Below are 22,685 nucleotides of genomic sequence, written 5' to 3'. Positions count from 1 at the left end.
AGAGATCAGCTAGAAACAAATCACCCTGTAGAAAGTTCAGCTAGAAACAAGCCACCCGTAGAGAGTTCAGCTAGAAGAAGTTACATTGTAGAAGCTGAACTGTCTACATGGTGACTTGTTTCTAGCTGAACTCTCTACAGGGTGATTTGTTTGTAGCTGAACTCTCTACAAGGTAACTTCTTCTAGCTGATCTTTCTACAGGGTGATTTGTTTGTCTCTACAGGGCAATTTCTTCGCAGCTGAACTCTCTACATTGTAGTTTCTTTGTAGCTGAACTCTCTACAATGTAACTTCTTCTAGCTGAACTCTCTACAGGGTAACTTGTTTCTAGCTGAACTCTCTACAGGGTGATTTGTTTGTAGCTGAACTCTCTACAAGGTAACTTCTTCTAGCTGATCTTTCTACAGGGTGGTTTGTTTGTAGCTGAATTCTCTACAGGGCAATTTGTTTGCAGCTGAACTCTCTACATGATAGTTTCTTTGTAGCTGAATTCTCTACAATGTAACTTCTTCTAGCTGAACTCTCTACAGGGTGACTTGTTTGTAGCTGAACTCTCTACATGGTAGTTTCTTTATAGCTGAACTCTCTACAATGTAACTTCTTCTAGCTGATCTCTCTACAGGGTGACTTGTTTGTAGCTGAACCCTCTACAGGGTGATTTGTTTGTAGCTGAACTCTCTACAAGGTAACTTCTTCTAGCTGATCTTTCTACAGGGTGATTTGTTTGTAGCTGAATTCTCTACAGGGTGACTTGTTTGTAGCTGAACCCTCTACAGGGTGATTTGTTTGTAGCTGAATTCTCTACAGAGTGATTTGTTTGAGGCTGAACTCTCTACATGGTAGTTTCTTTGCAGCTGAACTCTCTACAATGTAACTTCTTCTAGCTGAACTCTCTACAGGGTGACTTGTTTGTAGCTGAACTCTCTACATGGTAGTTTCTTTGTAGCTGAACTCTCTACAATGTAACTTCTTCTAGCTGATCTCTCTACAGGGTGACTTGTTTCTAGCTGAACTCTCTACAGGGTGATTTGTTTCTAGCTGAACTCTCTACAAGGTAACTTCTTCTAGCTGATCTTTCTACAGGGTGATTTGTTTGTAGCTGAATTCTCTACAGGGTGATTTGTTTGCAGCTAAACTCTCTACATGGTAGTTTCTTAGTAGCTGAACTCTCTACAATGTAACTTCTTCTAGCTGAACTCTCTACAGAGTGACTTGTTTGTAGCTGAACCCTCTACAGGGTGATTTGTTTGTAGCTGAACTCTCTACAAGGTAACTTCTTCTAGCTGATCTTTCTACAGGGTGATTTGTTTGTAGCTGAATTCTCTATAGGGTGATTTGTTTGCGGCTGAACTCTCTACATGGTAGTTTCTTTGTAGCTGAACTCTCTACAATGTAACTTCTTCTAGCTGAACTCTCTACAGGGTGACTTGTTTGTAGCTGAACTCTCTACATGGTAGTTTCTTTGTAGCTGAACTCTCTACAATGTAACTTCTTCTAGCTGATCTCTCTACAGGGTGACTTGTTACTAGCTGAACTCTCTACAGGGTGATTTGTTTCTAGCTGAACTCTCTACAAGGTAACTTCTTCTAGCTGATCTTTCTACAGGGTGATTTGATTGTAGCTGAATTCTCTACGGGGCGATTTGTTTGCAGCTGAACTTTCTACATGGTAGTTTCTTTGTAGCTGAACTCTCTACAATGTAACTTCTTCTAGCTGATCTCTCTACAGGATAACTTGTTTCTAACTGAACTCTCTACAGTGTGATCTGTTCATAGCGGAACTTTCTACTGGGTGATTTGTTTGCAGCTAAACTCTTTGCATGGTAGTTTCTTAGTAGCTGAACTCTCTACAATGTAACTTCTTCTAGCTGAACTCTCTACAGGGTGACTTGTTTGTAGCTGAACCCTCTACAGGGTGATTTGTTTGTAGCTGAACTCTCTACAAGGTAACTTCTTCTAGCTGATCTTTCTACAGGGTGATTTGTTTGTAGCTGAATTCTCTATAGGGTGATTTGTTTGCGGCTGAACTCTCTACATGGTAGTTTCTTTGTAGCTGAACTCTCTACAATGTAACTTCTTCTAGCTGAACTCTCTACAGGGTGACTTGTTTGTAGCTGAACTCTCTATATGGTAGTTTCTTTGTAGCTGAACGCTCTACAATGTAACTTCTTCTAGCTGATCTCTCTACAGGGTGACTTGTTACTAGCTGAACTCTCTACAGGGTGATTTGTTTCTAGCTGAACTCTCTACAAGGTAACTTCTTCTAGCTGATCTTTCTACAGGGTGATTTGATTGTAGCTGAATTCTCTACGGGGCGATTTGTTTGCAGCTGAACTCTCTACGTGGTAGTTTCTTTGTAGCTGAACTCTCTACAATGTAACTTCTTCTAGCTGATCTCTCTACAGGGTGACTTGTTACTAGCTGAACTCTCTACAGGGTGATTTGTTTCTAGCTGAACTCTCTACAAGGTAACTTCTTCTAGCTGATCTCTCTACAGGGCAATTTGTTTGTAGCTGAATTCTCTACAGGGTGATTTATTTGAGCTGAACTCTCTACATGATGGCTTCTTTGTAGCTGAACTCTCTATTAGGTACCTTCTTCTAGCTGATCTGACTACAGGGTCACTTGTTTGTAGCTGAATTCCCTACAGAATAACTTGCAATGTAATATAACTGTGTAAATTATACATGCTGCTGAATGCTTTATTAGGGTGACTGTTCTATTAGAGTATCTCGATCTCGCATTTGCTGCACGTAGTTGCCTTTCGAATCATAACTCAGTGATTTGTAATCCGATTCTTCTGTACTACTGCAAGAACTTTCTATGATGATTATTCCAGCTACATACTGATTTTCAGCTCGTTGATCTAAGTGGTTTGCCTGGTAGACACGAAAACTAATAGTTTTTTATTCATAAAAATCGATCGAGTAATTTTGACACAGGTTGGGGTTTGTGTCATATCTCCATGGTCTTTATCCCGATTCCTTTCAAACCACAAAAAGGCACTCCTACGATGGTTGCTCCATCTACATATCAATTTTCAACTGATTCCTCCAAGAGGTTTATCCTGTAGGCGTGACAGACCTCCGACCTTATTTTACACAAATAATCGGTAATAACTCCGTGAATGTTCATCGGATTTCTACCAAAGTGGGTACGGAGATCCGCCTTAATGAGCCCTTTAAGTGTGCCAAATTTCAGCCTAATCCGAGCACGCATTCGTGTTTTATGGCGAACTTTGTGAAGTGTGCGAAATGAAGATGAAGAAGAAAAAAAAAACGAAGAAATTAAAATGAAATTTTGTTCGCTCTTATCTCGGAAATGGCTGGAGCGATTTTCTTCAAATTTGGTATGTAAACTCCCCTAACTGGGCAGCACGTCTCTAGCAAGTTTGGTTCCAATCGGATAAGGGATCACAGAGCTACATAGGTGTGAAAATTGCGTTTTCTTTCTTCCTGTTAATATACTCACGGTGTGGAGCGCCGGCTTCTTGGGCCGCACGACACACTATCGTGTGTCTTGATACTGCATTTAGACATTGAGCTATTCATATCAAAACCTGGTCTGATGCTCTAATAATAGATCACACACACACGCACACACGTACGCACGCACGCACGCACGCACACACACACACACACACGGATCGAAAACATGTCATGTGATATCACAATTTTTTTAAAAAATCCATCCTGAAGGTAAGTCTTATTGCAGAAAATTTTATTTTGTATTAAATAAGCCTGTCAGGTAATACAAGTGCCTTATCGAGCAATTCTGTTGACTTTTTGAAAGAACTTTCTATGAAGTGGAATTTTAAACTAGCGGACAATTCTAACCAACACACTCGTGGTACTGATTACTCGTAGTACCTGAACAAACCCTGTGGATTTATAAGTTGTTAAACGTACATTATGTACCCAAATAAATGCGAAATGCTTCTTCGCGTAGTGGGCTATGAGTTATGGCCTAAGGCGGCATCCAGTGTTGAACATCAAAAGATTTTGTGGTACCAATTACTCAGCAACGGAGACTACTACAAGGCTGTAATTCGTGTAATACAGTGGTTATGATCCACCATTCACCCAAGTCAAATAAGTATTTCTCCTATACCATCCGTTGGAGAGTTACAACAGCTTTAACACCTGGCTGTAAGTAAGGATCAGCTGTGAGTTTCCAATCCCGTGTGTGTGTGTGTGTCTATAATCTATGTTCTAATGTAGCATTTGTCATACTGTAAGTAAACATGTACAGTATGCTCATCTTGCGACAAAAATCAATATTATTTATCATCACTATGCCCAGTTCAAAGTTTTTATAGCTCATAATCATTGATGGGTAAAACACTTCACTAGACAGATTCTCCTGTTCACAATACAATGAGACAAGTTCCAACTCCTCAGACCATTTCACTCACAAGTCATGATCAATTAAACACCAAGTGTATATAATTTTAATCACTTCACAAATTTATTGTTTCACTATTACTGCTCTACCATAACTCTAAGATTACTCAACAGATAAGGCTAAACTTTTAACAATACAAGGTCTTTGATTTTTCCTCTAGACAACAACTACGTATAGTATGGTCATGTTCAGCTGAATCCTCAAAAACATTTAATAACTCATGGATGCAATTACACACAATCTTGAAATATTGCTCATTTGTAGTACTGCTTGACCCGCTAAAAATATTTCAAAATCTTTTTGTTCAAATGTTTGGCATAATATTTACAGCCAATCAAAATTTTGATAATACATTTCCTATGGGAAAGCCATATAAGTACAGTGTCCATTACAGCCCTCTCCCGAACTTGTAATGGAGCCAAACCACACATGTGTGTTGTTGACACATTTGCTGTTACCAATAATCATCTGGTTGGCTGAAATGCTAACTCTGTTGAAAAATAATCCACTTTTAATTTTTAGCTGTTTTTCAGGATTCAGCTCAACATGAACATACTATAGGCATGCATACATTATGCTGGAATAATATTTAGTATATAGCAAAATAGAATCTATGGCAACCTTAAAGGTTGATTCCTAGTGTATTCAGAACATGACCTGTAGTAGTGCCCTGACCCTGCTTAAGTGTCACAACATTTCATAGAACCCTGTATCTAACTTATTGTTTTCCTATAACATTTGTGACCTGGTCTGCGAAAAGGGGTCTTATAGCCTTTTCAAATGCATGTACTTTGCAACCTGACTTGTGAATGTGTTATCACCTGAACTTTGGTCATCTTATATCCTAACATAACACTATAGCTTGGTGTAATGTGAAGGTGATAGGTTGAAAACACACAAAGGGAAGGTGGCATTGGTAAATCCTTGGGTTGGGAAAATGCAGTATCTCCTAGCAACAAAGTGACAGTTATTGTTAGCACTACAAACAAACATGTACACATCAGCTTTTATGGTACCACTATTGGTTTGCAAGGACATGTGTGTCCGTCCAAAACTAAATATGTGCAGACATTATGCTTTTTGTGTGGATTTTGTCCGTTAACCGCACGTTAATTTAAGGCCTGGAACAATGAAATATCTTGTTAATGTGCAATAATTAACCATAGAATATTAAATAGACAGTCAATTCTATTTCAATTTATTGGAATAATTTTGAGAATAATGCACAAGTTTTGGAGCATAATGCAAGCTTTTTCCAGGAAATTCTAAATAGAATAATGCAAAGAATTATGAGCATAATTACCTCAGCCCTAACACTACTATAAGATGTACAAGTTTCTGATAATCATGCAGTTAAATTCCTGATGTTATCTGCAGATTGTTAACATGAAACAGTCTGACTGCTCTATTGGAGTATTTGAGCACTATATGGTGGCAGTGGCCGTTAATGGATTAATATCATGGTGAGTATTTTCAGTTGTTGCTACAAACTTGATGCTTGGGTTGATATGCTTAAGTAAAACAGTGAATTTCTTAGCATGTATAAAGTTAACAAGGGTTTTGCATCTGAGAAATGTTTGTTTTCGCTTTATCAGTAACAAAGTTTCATGTTGCATTTATCTGATGAATCTCCATATATTTTAGCATCAATTGAAGCTAATAAAGTTTAACAGTTTGCACTCCCAAACCTCTTGAAGCTCAACTTTGTAAGCTCAAACGATACTGCAGCATTTATGCTGTCAGTGTGCCTAGGTTATAAGAGGGTCAGTTGTGGCCACAAACTACTTGTATATGTGACTTTAGACTCCGGTGCTGTAAAATTTTACATTTGTGTACTCTACACACAGGTGAGTCTATATTTATCCTCTCAAGCTCTCTCTTCATTGTTACTGTTTGCTCCTGTTTGCCCCTGTTACTGTTCAGCCATTATAAATGCCCCTGTTGGCACCCCCTTCTGAAATTCTAGATCCACCCCTGCCATAGTAAGTACAATACATGTATTATGGATTTGTTCTCCTTTGTGTCCAATTTCTTTTTGCTGACTACCCAAGGTGTCAATTCACGGTAGCGTGATGTATGGCTTCTCTTCGTTTGTAAATGGGATTCATCCATTTCTTCCATGGTGACTGAATTGATTACAGAAGTACTTCTGATAGTGTTCTTTATTAGTAACACTGTGTAAATAGATGAACTTGAAGTGTAATCGCTGCTTCACTTTTGAGTTAGTAAATGATTATTGGGGTGCACAAATTGTACTTATTTTTCATGGTGACTGGATTGATTGCAGAGGCGCTTCTCCTACTGTTCTTCATTTGTAGCACTGTATAACGGGCTGAAGATAGCTGAAAGCAAAGCATAATAACCACTTCGTTTTAGAGTTATTAAATGATAGTTGTAGCGTACGTTCAGATGAAAACTAGTGTTGCCACGATATATCGATACATTGATAGTATCGATATAACAAGGTGGTGATATGATATAGCCAATCAGTTATATCGATAGTTGTGCCGCTTAGTATAATGATGTGGGGGAGGCCAGACATATGGTATTTGGAATTTAATTAAGTTATGTGTTGATGGTTTAGAGTGATAAACAAGCCAACCCCAAAGTAAACTGGGAGGTTTTAAGGTTTCTGTGTAGTGCCAGCCACTTGTCTCAACTGTAAAGCAGTAGCAAAATGCATTTATAACCTGATAAACAAGAGTAGCTTTTGCTTGCGGTATCCATCCAACTTAAATTTAAACTTTCAATGAAGAGTATGCCTGTGTTTATCTTGCAAATGTTACAGTTAGTTCTATCTAATCAAAAACAGCCAAGCTGTAAAAAAAGGTGCGGCCCCCAAAAAGGCCATGGTGAAAAAAGATGTGAAATCCAAGGTGGCGGCCAAGAAATGGCTGTGATGGTAGGTTAATGGTTACATTTTAATAACGACAATTCAGGTGAATTTTGTGCCTGGCACCAAATTCACCTGAATTGTTGTTATTAAAATGTAACCATTAACCTACCATCACAGCCATTTCTTGGCCGCCACCTTGGATTTCACATCTTTTTTCACCATGGCCTTTTTGGGGGCCGCACCTTTTTTTACAGCTTGGCTGTCTTTGATTAGATATTACTTCTTTTTGTATTTGTATACTGCAAAGCCGGCCTATGGCTGGCTTTGGGGCTTTTTTAACCCATGTGTTTTTTTTCTTTACTACAGGAAGAAGAAAAGAACTTAAAGAAGAATTTTAGTACTTCAAATATTTTTGATTTTATTAGTAATTATACAAATTATATACATATATTTATTACATGCCAATTATTCCCAACAGGATATTTTTTTGCAGCTGATCTCTCTACTGGGTGACTTGAAATGTAGCTGAACTATATACTGGATGGTTTCTTTATAGCTGAACTCTCTTCAAGGTAACCTCTTCTAGCTGGTCTCTCTACAGGGTATTTTGTTTCTAGCTGAACTCTCTACAGGTGATTTGTTTGCAGCTAAACTCTCTACATGGTGGTGTCTTTGTAGCCGAACTCTCTACATGATGGTTTCTTTGTAGCTGAACTCTCCATAAGGTGACTTCGTTTAGCTGAACTCTCTACAGGGTGATTTTTTTGTAGCTGAACTCTCTGCAGGGTGATTTGTTTCTAGCTGAACTCTCTACAGGTGATTTGTTTGCAGCTAAACTCTCTACATGGTGGTTTCTTTGTAGCTGAACTCCCTACATGAAGGTTTCTTTGTAGCTGAACTCTCTACAAGGTAACTTCTTCTCTACAGGGTGATTTGTTGTAGTTGAATTCTCTACAAGGTGGTTTGTATGAGGCTGAACTCTCTACATGGCGGTTTCTTTGTAGCTGAACTCTCTACAGAGTGATTTGTTTGCAGCTGAACTCTCTACATGATGGTTTCTTTGTAACTGAACACTCTACAAGGTGACTTCTTCTAGCTGATCTTTCTACAGGGTGAATTGTTGTAGCTGAACTATATACAAGGTAACTTCTTCTAGCTGATCTCTATACAGGGTAATTTGTTTGTAGTTGAATTCTGTGCAGGTGGATTCTTTGTAGCTGAACTCTGTACATGATGGTTTCTTTGTAGCTGAACTCTTTACAAGGTGATTTCTTCTAGCTGAACTCTCTACGGGGTAATTTCTTTGTAGCTAAACTCTCTATATGATGGTTTCTTTGTAACTGAACTCTCTACAAGGTAACTTCTAGCTAATCTTTCTACTGGGTGATTTGTTTGCAGCTGAACTCTCTACATGGTGGTTTCTTTGTTGCTGAACTCTCTACAAGGTGAATTCTTCTACCTGATCTCTCTACAGGGTGATTTGTTTGTAACTGAACTCTGTGCAAGTGCGTTTTTGTAGGTGATCTCACTGCAGGTTGATTTGTTTGTAGCTGAACTCACTAAAGGGTGATTTTGCTTGTAGCTGAACTCCTTGCATTGTATCTAGTTTCTAGCTGATCTCTCTACAGGGTGATTTGTTTGTAGCTGATCTCTCTACAAGTTGATTTGTCTGTAGCTGATCTATCTGCAGGTTGATTAATTTGCAGCCGATCTCTCTACAAGGTAATTAGTTTGTAGCTGAACTGTCTGTAAAGTGATTTACTTGTGTAGCTGAACTCCTTACATTGTGTCTAGTTTCTAGCTGATCTCTCTACAGGGTGATTTGTTTGTAGCTGATCTCTCTACAAGTTGATTTGTGTGTAGCTGATCTTTCTACAGGTTGATTTGTTTGTAACCAATCTCTCTACAGGGTAATTTGTTTGTAGCTGAACTCTGTACAAGGTGCTTTTTTGTAGGTGATCTCACTGCAGGTTGATTTGTTTGTAGCTGAACTCACTAAAGGGTGATTAGCTTGTAGCTGAACTCCTTACATTGTGTCTAGTTTCTAGCTGATCTCTCTACAGGGTGATTTGTTTGTAGCTGAACTCTCTATAAGGTGATTTGTTTGCAGTTGAACTCCCTACATGGTGGTTTCTTTGTTGCTGAACTCTCTACAGGGTGTTTTGCTTGTAGCTACTCTCTACACGGTGATTTTTTTTCTAGCTTATCTCTCTACAGGTTCATTTGTGTGTAACTGATCTCTCTACAAGCTGATTTGTTTGTAGCTGAATTCTCTGCAAAGTGCTTTGTTTGCAGCTGACCTCTCTTCAGGGTGATTTGTTTCTAGCTGATATCTCTACAGGGTGATTTTTTGTAGCTGACCTCTCTTCAGGGTGATTTGTTTCTAGCTGATCGCTCTACAGGTTGGTTTGTTTGTAGCTGAACTCTCTACACGGTGATTTGCTTGTAGCTGAACTCCTTACATTGTGTCTAGTTTCTAGCTGATCTCTCTACAGGGTGATTTGTTTGTAGCTGATCTCTCTACAAGTTGAATTGTGTGTAGCTGATCTCTCTGCAGGTTGATTTGTTTGTAGCCAATCTCTCTACAAGGTAATTTATTTGTAGCTGAACTGTCTAAAAGGTGATTTGTTTGTAGCTGATCTCTCTGCAGGTTGATTTGTTTTAGCTGAACTCTCTACAGGGTGATTTATTTGTAGCTGAACTCCTTACATTGTGTGTAGTTTCTAGCTGATCTCTCTACAGGGTGATTTGTTTGTAGTTGATCTCTCTACAAGTTGATTTGTGTGTAGCTGATCTCTCTGCAGGTTGATTTGTTTGTAGCCGATCTCTCTATAGGGTAATTTGTTTGTAGCTGAACTCTCTATAAGGTGATTTGTTTGTAGTTGATCTCTCTGCAGGTTGATTTGCTTTAGCTGAACTCTCTACAGGCTAATTTGTTTGTAGCCGATCTCTCAACAGGGTAATTTGTTTGTAGCTGAACTCTCTATAAGGTGATTTGTTTGTAGTTGATCTCTCTGCAGGTTGATTTGCTTTAGCTGAACTCTCTACAGGCTGATTTGTTTGTAGCCGATCTCTCTACAGGGTAATTTGTTTGTAGCTGAACTCTCTACATGGTGGTTTCTTTGTTGCTGAACTCTCTACAGGGCAATTTGTTTGTAGCTGATCTCTCTACAGGGTGATTTTTTTGTAGCTGACCTCTCTTCAGGGTGATTTGTTTCTAGCTGATCTCTCTACAGGGTGATTTTTTGTAGCTGACCTCTCTTCAGGGTGATTTGTTTGTAGCTGAACTCCTTACATTGTGTGTAGTTTCTAGCTGATCTCTCTACAGGGTGATTTGTTTGTAGCTGATCTCTCTACAAGTTGATTTGTGTGTAGCTGATCTCTGCAGGTTGATTTGTTTGTAGCCGATCTCTCTACAGGTAATCTGTTTGTAGCTGAACTCTCTATAAGGTGATTTGTTTGTAGCTGATCTCTCTACAGGTAATCTGTTTGTAGCTGAACTCTCTATAAGGTGATTTGTTTGTAGCTGATCTCTCTGCAGGTTGATTTGTTTTAGCTGAACTCTCTACAGGGTGACTGCTTGTAGCTGAACTCATTACATTGTGTCTAGTTTCTAGCTGATGTCTCTACAGGGTCATTTTTTGTAGCTGAACTCTCTTCAGGGTGATTTGTTTCTAGCTGATCTCTCTACAGGTAGATTTGTGTTGATTTGTTCATTGCTGATCGCTCTAAAGGTTGATTTGTTGCAGCTGAACACCCTGCAAAGTGTATTGTTTGTAGCTGATCACTCTAAAGGGTAATTTGTTTGTAGCTGAACTCTCTCCACAGTGACTTGTGTGTTGCTGAATTCTGTGTAACTGAATTCTCTAGAGAGTGACTTAATTGTAGCTGAATTCTCTACACAGTGTATGACTTGTTTATAGCTGAACTTTCTTCAGTGTGACTTGTAATGTTCTGAATCTCTATAGTGATATATTTGCTTAACTCTCCACATGGTGACTGTCTTCTTGCTGAACTGTCTATAAGATTAACTGTTTGCAGCTGAACTCCCTACAGAATAACTTGTGATGTAATAAAATTCTATAATGGAGTAAATAAATTAGCCGAATGCTCTATTAGGGTGACTGTTCTATTAGAGTATCTCGATCTCGCATTTGCTACACGGAGTTGGCTTTCAAATCATAACTCAGTGGTTCGTAATCTAATTCTTCTGTACTACTGCAAGTACTTTCTATGAAGATTATTCCAGCTATACACCGATTTTCAGCTCATTGCTCTAAGCGGTTTGCCTAGTAGGCGTGAAAACTAATACTTTTTTATTCATAAAAATCGATCGCGTAATTGTGACACAGGTTGGGTTTTGTGTCATATCTCCGTGGTCTTTGTCTCGATTCCTTTCAAACCACCAAAAGGCAATCCTACGATGGTTACTTTATCTACATAGCAATTTTCAACTGATTCCATGAAGCGGTTTACCCTGTAGGCGTGACAACAAATCGATTTTGTTTTACGCGAATAATCGGTCATAACTCCTGAACCATTCATCGGATTTGTACCAAATTTGATGCTAGGATTCGCCTTTGGACTCCCTTTCTGTGTGCCAAATTTCAAGTCGATCGGAGTACGCGTTTGCTTGTTATAGCAATTTTTGCAAGTGTGCGAAAAGACGAAGAAGAAGAAAAAAAAACGAAGAAAAAAAACAAAACTTTGGCAGCTCGTATCTCGGAAATGGCTGGAGCGATTTCCTTCAAATTTGGAATGTAGACTCCCTTGGCTGGCAGGCAACTGTGTAGCAAATTTGGTTCCAATCAGATAAGTGATCACCGAGATACAAAGGTGTGAAAATGACATTTTCGTTCTTCCTGTCAATATACTCACGGTGTGGCGCGCCGGCTTCTTGGGCCGCACGACACACTATCGTGTGTCTTGATATTGTGATATACTGTATGTTCATATCGTGACATAAACCTTGGTGATATATGATATAGAGTTTTTCTATATCGTGGCAGCACTAGTGAAAACATTAACTCTGGTGCCATCCTTTTCTTTGATGCAGTATGCACGGGTTCACCAGTAATGTTACAAAAAAAGTAAACAAACAAGTATAAGGAAAATTAGGAATTTTAAGTTTGATTAGGAATCATAGAAAAAATAGGGAAACAAAGAAGATGACCTACACCTGCAAATATACTAGTGAACTTTTAATTCCTACTTCAGTCGATACCATGACTGAAGTGCAGGTGTAGACGACCTTCTCTTTTCCCCTACTTTTTCTATGATCATTAATCAAACTAAAATTCCTTATACTGGTGTATATATATCAAATCAACAATAATATTAAGACAAACAAACATTAAATGATTACACCATCACACAAGCACAATTCACTAAGAAACATGTAATAACAACATTACTAGAACTTTGATAATTACAATAATTGCATAAACATTTGGAGACATTAACAAGTACACTACGTATTATTTCTCACATTTATAGTCAAATGAGTCATTCTATGTCAAATCACCAAGGAATCGTAGGGTCACCTCTCGGATTTTGATGAAACTTGATGTGTTTGTAGTATCTGTGGTGATCATCACCCATACCAATCTTTAGCCCCATACACCACATGGTTTCTGATTTATGACCACAAATATTTTGAGTATTTCATGAAAAATTGGTCCATCTTGAGTTACAAAAACAACTGTAGCTCACCAGTGTGTTAATATTTTAAAGTGAACTTTTCAGTGATCAAAGACTGTTAATTGATCTTTCAAGTAATCCATAAATTATGGGATATCGACTGAATTAAGATTTTAAAAGGCTCCATTAAAAATTTAATCCTGAATGCTTCAAATTCTTTGAATTTTTTTAGTGAATTGGATTATGGTATAAGGTCAATAATTTTTTTGCAGTGGGGCCACAGTGAGTTCAAGAGATATAATTTAATATGCTGTGGCATGTAGTGGAGTTTTGTAGTCTATTGTTACTATATGGGAGTGTATGTACACCTCTAACAACCACTCCTAACTTTGTCTTATATAATGAAGGTGTCCAAGTGCAGTGCAACCTGTACTGAAAGACCACCTTTGTGCTGCAATGTATAGTTTTCAAATGCAGCCAACTAATATACCTTGTGAAGGCAGTACAATTACCAGTTAATGACACCACATCAGTTGTTTGATTGAGTATGTATCACAGGAGATACTAGCACTGTATACGGAATGGACGCTGTCCGCGAATCATTTCACTTGGCGGACTGTATACGGGTGTAAACCCGTGCGGTGCCCGCCTAATGGCTTCCTCCACTACGCGGATACAACGCCTATACCCGCAAAGCAACTTATTCTACAACGCGGGCAAGACGGAAGTAACGGGTAGATAATTATAGTAGCTACAGGCTCCCACAATGATGTATCTATAGGGCTAAAACCACAGATTCAGAATTATAGCACATGCGCGTTATAGCTTGAGGCCTGCACTCACCACTGTCCACTTTACCAGTCAGGTACTGGAAGGTGAACATTGGATGCAAAACCTGTACGAGATGCTTATCACAAGCCTGGACACATAGAGGCCAATGAACGACTGATAAGAAAAATCGGGAGTATCGATGCCGGAGTTTAGGTATTAATGGTGAAACTGGCGCCTGGGCACTTGAAAGCAGGCGACTACTGTGTCTCGGTGCTGGAAACACTTTGCACATGATGCATCAACTAGCACGAGACCCCTCCTCGCCACAGATTATACCCCAGCACTCGTGTTTAGTGGCAAGTACCGCGGGTGCGGTTACCATTAGCTGCAAGAGTGCCAGACCTGCAGTTCTGTGGTATATTATGGCACAATATACCTACATCAACTTTTAAAGCTAGCCCTACCCCCGGAATCCCGATACACCTACTGGGGATTTGACCATCTACATCCTGGGGCTTTTGATGGTGGCGGTCAAAAATCATTTTGATAAATTAATCCCCCTCAGAAACCCCCTTTTGAGGTGGGAATATAGTGGGGTTTTAGCTTCAGTACTGGGAAATTTGACACTAGACCTTGTCAAATCTGCTGTATTCCCCACCCTACCTGGAGTGGGACATGAATAGTGCATTGAAGTTTGGTAGAACTCACCATAAAAGCTGTCATATTAACAAATACTTGAATTGGAGCTATGACATCATGGGAAGTGTGGCTTCATGGACCAAGTAACTAAACTAACTTCGTAACAGTATACTACATCCCCCTTCTTCAATAAGACACTCAGAACATTGTTTGTCATGCATTAATCAATTATAAATTATTATACTTCTTTCATTCGTGTTTCCCGTTTATGGTATGTACTGTCCAACTTGACAGCAGCTCATGGTTATAGGCTAGCTTCAATCATATGGCAAAGTTGTTAGCCCAGTTGCATACCTTTACCACGTCCAGTATGTGCATAGACAGGTGACATATATAATTATTACGATGATAATTTCACTGTGACAGTTCATTTAGCCTGCAAACAGAAACAAACAACTCAATATGTAGTAGTTTCAATAGCCGTATGTGTCCAACTCAGCAAAATCCTCGTATGTGTCCAACTCAGCAAAATCCTCGTATGTGTCCAACTCAGCAAAATCCTCGGCATATCACAAAGCACCACTGCTGGACCCATAGGCGGCGGAAAGGGGGGGGGGCTAGGGGGCTAAAGCCCCCTTCGGTCTGCTGAGGGGGGGCTTAGCCCCCCCTCAGAATGATATCATACCGAAATTATCTTTCTTGAAGACCGTGATAAAGATTGAGATACTCTAATAGAGCAGTCACTCTAATAAAGTAGTCAGTGTGTAGCGAGCTATGTAAGGATTTTTATGTAGTTTATCAGCTAGAAATGGTAGCTGGTGAGGTGGAAAACACTTGTCAGTTGGTTGTGACCTTTTTTTTTTTTTTTTTTTTTTTTGGTCTCACCTTACCAAACTATAGAAATAAGTCTGGGTCAGCCCAGCGGAGCCCCCCCTCATATCAACTACTTCCTCCGCCACTGGCTGGACCTGTATAAGTGTTGTATATGTACAATTCATTAATTATCGAACCTGACAAACGCATAATGGACAAATCACATGCTGGAAGGAATGATGTGGCGGACACGGCTTTACAATACAATCATTGTTATACAATTGCTTTACTTTCAGCAGGTAGTACATATGAATAATAGTTAGCATATTATATAGTTACTGTGGGCTTGTCCCACCACCCCTGCATACCATCCCACAATTCAGCTCCATTTCACAGTTTTAACTATGCCACTAATACAAGCTTGGAGTTCCACATGCCAGACAAGTGGGCAGTTGCTACACAGTCACAACATTAAAGAATACTTATAAGCATTTGATCTGATTAATGCACAGTAAAGAGGAAATTGTTCATTATCAATATCAGTGGATATATAATTAACATCTTGCAGAGGAGGCTGGTCATGCTAGATCAAACATCTTATGGTCTCCAAAATTGTTCAAACCATTCAACTGTGATACTAAAAATTATTGAATTTAATTATTTTAAAAGGACTCTGGGAACCATAGATTATGGTTCCCAGAACCCTACTCAACACTTGTTTGGCTTTCGTAACTAATAAACAAATGCTACGAACATTATGCATACCCACTTAAAAGTGTCAAAGGACTCCATATGGACGATGATATTTCAGTGCCCTGTTTGGTTCTGCAGGCAATGTCGTAGAGCTATGACACACGGCGAACCATGAGCTCCTCCGGTTTAGGGTAGTAAAGATCAATCACCCTATCTCATACACACTTATGTTAATCCAGTTTGGTAAATCAACTAAGTACTTACACACACACACACAGACGCACACCCACACACCAGGAATATGGCAGGAAACACCAACAAGATAGTTATGAGAAATCTTGATAGCTGAGATTTCTGAAAACTTTCATGTTTTCAAAGCTGCAAACAGTGAGCTGCGTACCCACTGATTTTTCCTGTCTAAAGATGGGACTTCTTGACAAGACTTGCCAACAAAAGATGGGACATCTTGATGGCTGAAAATCATGAGTACACAGCCAAAGCTTGTACGGCTTTGAAACTGAAAACACCGTAATAACACTGATATTGATAAACAGCTATGTACCCACTGATTTTTCCTGACTACAAATGGGACATCTTGACAGGACTTGCCAACAAAAGATGGGACATCTTGATGGCTGAAAATCATGAGTACAGAGCTAAAGCTTGTACGGCTTTGAAACTGTGAACATCGTAATGCATTGACATTGATAAACAGCTACGTACCCACTGATTTTTCCTGCCTAAAGATGGGACATCTTGACAGGACTTGCCAACAAAAAGATGGGACATCTTGATGGCTGAAAATCATGAGTACAGCGCTAAAGCTTGTACGGCTTTGAAACTGCGAACACCGTAATAACACTGATATTGATAAACAGCTACGTACCCACTTATTTTTCCTGTCTAAAGATGGAACATCTTGACAGGACTTGCCAACCAAAGATGGGACATCTTGATGGCTGAAAATCATGAGTACAGAGCTAAAGCTTGCAGTTTATAAAACTGTGAGCATTGTAATAACATAAAATGAGATATCTTGAAAGCTAAAAACCATGAGTACAGAGTTAATTTGTATATTGACAGCGATTATCAAACATAGAACGTCTTTGAAGTGGCCTATTTTCTTCATTGCTTTACAGATACATATATGGAATTACGATGTGGGTTAGGTTTACACCTCTTGAGTTCACCAAAGACTTAAATATAGGTCGGCTCACCATTTTTTTGTTCTAGTGAGGGTACGGAGAGTATACTATCTAACCGGATATCTCGTCGGATGTGTCAGTCACTCTGAGGATAGCTACATGTTAGCCGCTAGCTCAGTACGTCGGTAACGAAGAGACGGTTGTTTCTTCCGTTTATCGTCCAATACTTGAACACAATACAGTAGCAGAATGATAGGTACCACACGAGGTCTAAAGATTGTTCTGGAATTATTTTAACAGATGCGCACCTTTTAACTGGTGGAGGCGTGCGCACAACAAACCATCTTTGATCATCAAAATCACGTGCGGTTTCTTTTTGACGGAAGTGATTGGATACTGACGCTAAGCAGTCTAACGCAGCCGGATTATTGAAGATAACTAGGGTTAAACATGGCGCAACATTGGCGCTACTCAATACCAATGATTGCGACGATACTTTCATGGAATTTGGGGGGTTTTCGGGTGCTTGGCAGCTGAGACGTAATTGCGCTTGACTGAGCAGATCTAGATGTGAAGGATACCATCGTGTCAAACACCTCAGATTGTTTTCGCCAATCGATACGGTGAAATACGTATTGTTTTTAATAACTGTTTTATGTATTATAACAGACATTCTGGGTAGAGAGAACTACCGTCCTAGTCTGCTTTCTTCTGTTAGAACACTAAGCTGTGTGATGGTATGTACTCTTTGGTAAGTATAGTTGTGTTTTGGTTGGTAAGCCATGGCTGTTTTGTAGTGTAGTCGCAGTTTATTGGACCGTGCCCTTAGTGGATGATTTCAACGCAATATCTGCTATGTTGCTGGGATGCAATCGTACCATGGGCTGTTTGGCTGTCGTAAGGATTTTAGTTACCTACTATTCAAATTCATGGTAAGACTTGTTTTAGTGTAGCTTGATATAATTTAATGTGTTTCTCTGTGTACCAGTTGTCTAGCCAGCTTTCCAACAGTAGTTCAGTGCTATCAAATGATTTTGCCTTTATCTTTTAGGATTTCCTACAAGATATTTTACAGCATTAGCATCTCAATGGAATTTCCTTGCCACTACTTGCAATAAGCTGTCAAGTACTCAATAACTGAAACACCAGAGACTGTTAACAGAATCCTATGGCATTAAGCCAGTCTTTGGAAGCCAGATTGTTGCAAGCTGATCGTAGCAGTATGATGACCCCTCTGGCACGTGATGGCAGACATCAACCACAAAACAAACTCTTTACCTTACCCAGAAACTTCTAATGGATATTCCACTTTCTGCTAACGTCAAAGTCAACTTGTAAACAGTGGTAGCTGATGGACACGTGACTATGGTACGTGCTGATAGTGTGTAACTATTTTCTTTCCATTATGTATAGGCTTTTTCCAGGTGTTGTCGTGTTTGCAACAAAGAACTATTCACACAAGTAGTGTTCACATCTGGTACTTTGGCATGTGCTAGGTTAGTGTATAGTAATGTGTAGTTTGTGATACACTGTAATGTATGTTTTTCTTCAGGTTGAACTTGCTTTGCTTCGAACAGTTATTCAAGGTATATGTGTAGTGTGTAGCTGCATCATCTTACTTTTGTTATTGACAGAACTGGAATGTTGGAGTGCATGGAGCTAAGAATGTTGTGTAAAAGAATGAACAAGACATTTTATTGTGGAATTTTATGCATTTTAAATTATGCTCTCACGTGACAAAAACTGAATTCATTATCGGACACAGCGGCCCACGCGTAGGATCCTGCGTGACCCTTTAGGCTCATTGGCGGACACCGAATAGGTGCTTACGGAGAACTAGGCGGTTTATTGATGGCACCGTATGGATTTCTTCGTGGGTGAGACGCGTACATCCGCGTACAAGTGGTCCCAAACGGGGTACTAACAGTAGTCCGCGTACGCCCACGCGGATAACCGCATCTCAACCGTCTGCTCCCACTACGCGGTGTCTAATCCCCTTGGTACGTTGTCCGCAATCAAGGTGCGTTATTCCTGTGTATAGCAACATACTTGCTGCTTACTTTGGGTATTGTAGAAATGAAGATTATGTGAGAGAATAGAGTAATTTGGAATGTCACTTTCAACTCTCACGTACAATTCCTGCTATGAGAAAACTGCATTCTTTTGTGCCAATCTCAAATAGCGCAATGGAAGTAAAACTTTATTTATCATCTGATGTTTCCAGAGTTGCTCTAGCAAAGAATGAAGTTCCTTGACTGCTGGGTTTGTTGTTTGTTTACATGAAAAGAATTGGTGGTTAGCTTGCATGATTGAAGTTTGCAGTGACACTAGTAAGGGAGTGAAGCTGACGTTTCTGCTTCCACTTGATCCATCAAACTCATTCAAGTACCCAGAGTCCCAGAATATCCACACTATACAGGGGCGTCAGAGCAAAGTTGAAAGTGATAAGGCTCAAGGGTCTTAACATTTGAGAAGTGCAAAATGCTGCTGAAGGCAGCCAATCTAGGGGGTCTTGGGGTATGCCTCCCCCTCCAGGAAATTTTTGAAATTTTCACATGTTTTGAAGCTATCTGGCAGCAATTTTGGGATGTAAATTGCCTCTAAATCATTATGGTGAATTGGTGATTGATACTATTTATATTCAATGTAATTATTTGTAAATTGTGCTATATTCTATAGTAACATAGAGCTGTAATGGACTTTACAGAAGATATTTGAATATTCAAACAGTAGAAATGATATCTGAATCAAGTTTGGACTGTTATGAGGAAAACAGAATTCCTTGAATCTTATATTTATTTTCTATAGCAGTTTGAATATGCTCATGACTTAAGCATGTGCTTAATATAATTAAATACTATATTGATATAGTTATTGAACTGAACTATTTAATAAATGTTTAAATTTAAAACACTTCAACAGTTAGTGTCAGTAAACCTTCCAAAAAATAGATAATCGATGGGGATCTTCCTCCACAAAGGCGTTAGCACAGGCCTTCAGATCTAAATTGTCTGGAATTTCTCTGTGTATATGCAGAATCATTAGATGATTTAATCTCTCTTGGGTCACGGTAGATGTCAAGTATGACTTGATTCTGCATAATGCACTAAAGGATCTTTCACCAACATAATTAGTGGCAGGCATTACCAACATGAGCTTAACCCCCTCGCCGCCAAATTTTAATAGGCTCCAATCTACTGCTTCTAAACTGCTGTAACTTGCACACCATACCATATAATCCTATATATCCAATTACTCGCTATTGAACAAGGAAATCAATTATCAAGTTGCTGTTTACACAAGAGCAACCACAAGGCCATTATATAACTTCAAAATGCAAATTGATCTAAGTGAAACCAAACGTGAAATTTCACAACTTTATAGGCTAGCACCGTTTATAATAATACAATAAACATCGCTAACCTGTTAACAGTTGAAGCGATTATCTCTAAGTCTGGTTTTCCAGCATTTGAGCAAGTGCACATGCGCATACAGGCACGAGGTCACTGTTTCGAGGCATACAAAAGTAGCAACATGCCACTCCAACCTATATATTCCTTCTCCCTACTGTTTCTCTTTATTAGTAGTGCCATTACCACTTCAAAGAATCGTCTACAATGCTTGTTATCGACATTCTGAAAGTACGCAATTGCATTATCTAACCGTGCGATAGTGCATGAGAGACAGGATATTTCTGTTCCCGTTCACTTAAGGGTGTGTCCACTACAAGGTAAGTGCAGGAGCTACTAAAACGTTCAACTAAAGTTATAGGTCATTTAGATCGTGATGCTACAGCAGTTTATAATCCAAACTGCCATATGGCGATTGTGGCGGTGAGAGGGTTATCAGTGTGCATACTTCTGAGTACAATGTCAACTCAGTCCTTCTGGCAACTGTGTTGGTGCATTTTTCTTCTCACTGTAAACAATGGATAATACTTGAAGCCATGTTTTTAGCTTATGGGGATCAAAATCTGATCCATAGAGTTAGTTACAAAAGACAAGGAAGAGTCATAGTTCTCTGAGTTTATTGACTGCAGAAACAAATTTTGGACACTTTGGTACGTTTGGTATCCTGGTTGATCAAACTTATAGTATAGCGGCACAACCAAAAAATCGTGCACTTTTTCATAAAGCTATGAAACTTTCCACATAAATAGTAGTCCTCCATACATGTAATTTTAGATATAGTGCCATTGCTGATTTGACGTTTGGTGACCTTTACGGCCATTTTTGTACAGAAAATTGATCATTTTTGTCTTTAACTCCCTGAGGCAGTAATTAACTTGTTAAAACATGGTACCAAGCAAAAGATCTTGCTGATAGAAACAACTTAGTTTTTATTTGAAGTCAATAGGTGATTTCATTACAAAGTTATGATCATATTTATTAGCTGCAAAATTTGATAAATTTATGCATAATTATCTGCCCACAGGTAATTCACACCTCGAGGGCAGGTAAATATATCAAATTTTGTAGCTAATAAAAATGATCATAACTTTGTTATGAAATCACCTATTGACTTCAAATAAAAACCAAGTTGTTTCTTTCAGCAAGATCTTGTGATTGGTACCATGTTTTAACAAGTTAATTACTGCCTCAGGGAGTTAAAGACAACAATGATCAATTTTTTGTACAAAAATGGCCGTAAAGCTCACCAAAGGTCAAATCAGCAATGGCACTATATCTAAAATTACATGTATTGAGGAATACTATTTATGTGGAAAGTTTTGCTTTATGAAAAAGTGCACAATATTGCCAATTTTGGGGGCTACGCCGCTATACTATTATTGTCAATACAATTTATAATAAAATCTAGTGCTTCAAAATAAATTTGATGATAATGATCTTCACATGTAGATGGAAAGCTTCCTGGAGCATTACCTTCTAGCCTTCTTGGAGCTTTCCTTTTTCTAGATAAAGAAGGCTCACTCACTCCTAGTTTTTTTTGTTTTCCCAAAATAGTGTACAATTATCATCTGATAGTAAATACTGAACAGTTTTCACCACTAATCCAGCAACCTCTTGTCCTTCAGAAGCTGGGATGTCAGATTTTTGTAGGGTACGTCACTGTGACGTACTGTAGTATTAATTCACCCAAAATAACTAAACAGTAGAAATGAAATTTCATCATCTGGGATTGAGCTATCCTTATATATATGTGTGTTTTAACTTCTGTGTCTGTTGTTTCTTCAAGTGATTCAACCCATACCTCATTCAGTACTTCATAATTATTTTATGATGCTCCTCAAAGATTCTGCCTGGACCATCCATCTTGTAGGATGGAGTACTCTGATACTAGGAGTAACAGGGGCCATATCAGCTTTCAAATTTGAAAAGCATGTGTCCCTTTTTGGTGATTTTTAAAGTATGTCATGGGTAGTGTCAAGAGCATCCTTCATAAGTTTTGAAATTCTTGATTGTATCCCCACAAGCTATGTAACATGCCCATAGCAGTGTGTGTATATGGCTCTGGGCTCTTCTTCTAGCAATTTTTCAGCTACACCAGCTTTAGTACCAACTACTGTATGGTAGCAGCACCATCGTAACACTGCCCCCTAATTTTGCTTACAGAAAGGTTGCGATCTTTAAGGACACATTTCACGACTGACAGCACCGATTCTGCATCAACTCTAGGAGCCTACTCCATAGCTATGAAGTCTTTATTAACTTCTAACAATTTATTTACTCAGCGAATACAGATTACAACTTGCTCTTGATTCGAGGCATCTGTAGTTTCATGAAC

The 22,685-nt window shown here is 38.9% G+C and overlaps 1 protein-coding gene and 2 long non-coding RNA genes across 8 annotated transcripts in view; 2 read left to right on the top strand and 1 right to left on the bottom strand.

Moving 5' to 3' along the window:
- LOC136246437 (pleckstrin homology domain-containing family G member 1-like) overlaps positions 1 to 22,685 on the top strand; it is a 356,327-nt gene that overhangs the window by 252,933 nt on the left and 80,709 nt on the right. The gene's annotated exons all lie outside the window — the stretch shown is intronic.
- Positions 15,400 to 17,364, bottom strand: LOC136246403 (uncharacterized). Its single transcript, XR_010696401.1, has 2 exons — positions 17,013 to 17,364; positions 15,400 to 16,005 (listed from the first exon to the last, which is right to left on the bottom strand). It is a non-coding gene; the product is annotated as an uncharacterized lncRNA (long non-coding RNA).
- On the top strand, positions 17,049 to 18,678 carry LOC136246401 (uncharacterized). Of its 6 annotated transcripts, none has more exons than XR_010696396.1 (6): positions 17,049 to 17,563; positions 17,610 to 17,691; positions 17,738 to 17,872; positions 17,992 to 18,436; positions 18,493 to 18,526; positions 18,575 to 18,678. It is a non-coding gene; the product is annotated as an uncharacterized lncRNA (long non-coding RNA). The 6 variants fall into 6 exon arrangements; XR_010696397.1 differs by having other exon boundaries at positions 17,052 to 17,691; positions 17,992 to 18,308; positions 18,365 to 18,436; XR_010696400.1 differs by having other exon boundaries at positions 17,549 to 17,563; positions 17,610 to 17,677.

This window comes from Dysidea avara, chromosome 2 (assembly GCF_963678975.1).
Source record: "Dysidea avara chromosome 2, odDysAvar1.4, whole genome shotgun sequence".
Lineage (NCBI taxonomy): Eukaryota > Metazoa > Porifera > Demospongiae > Dictyoceratida > Dysideidae > Dysidea > Dysidea avara.
Note: the sequence above shows the minus strand (reverse complement) of the source record. Positions and strands in the feature narration are given on the sequence as shown.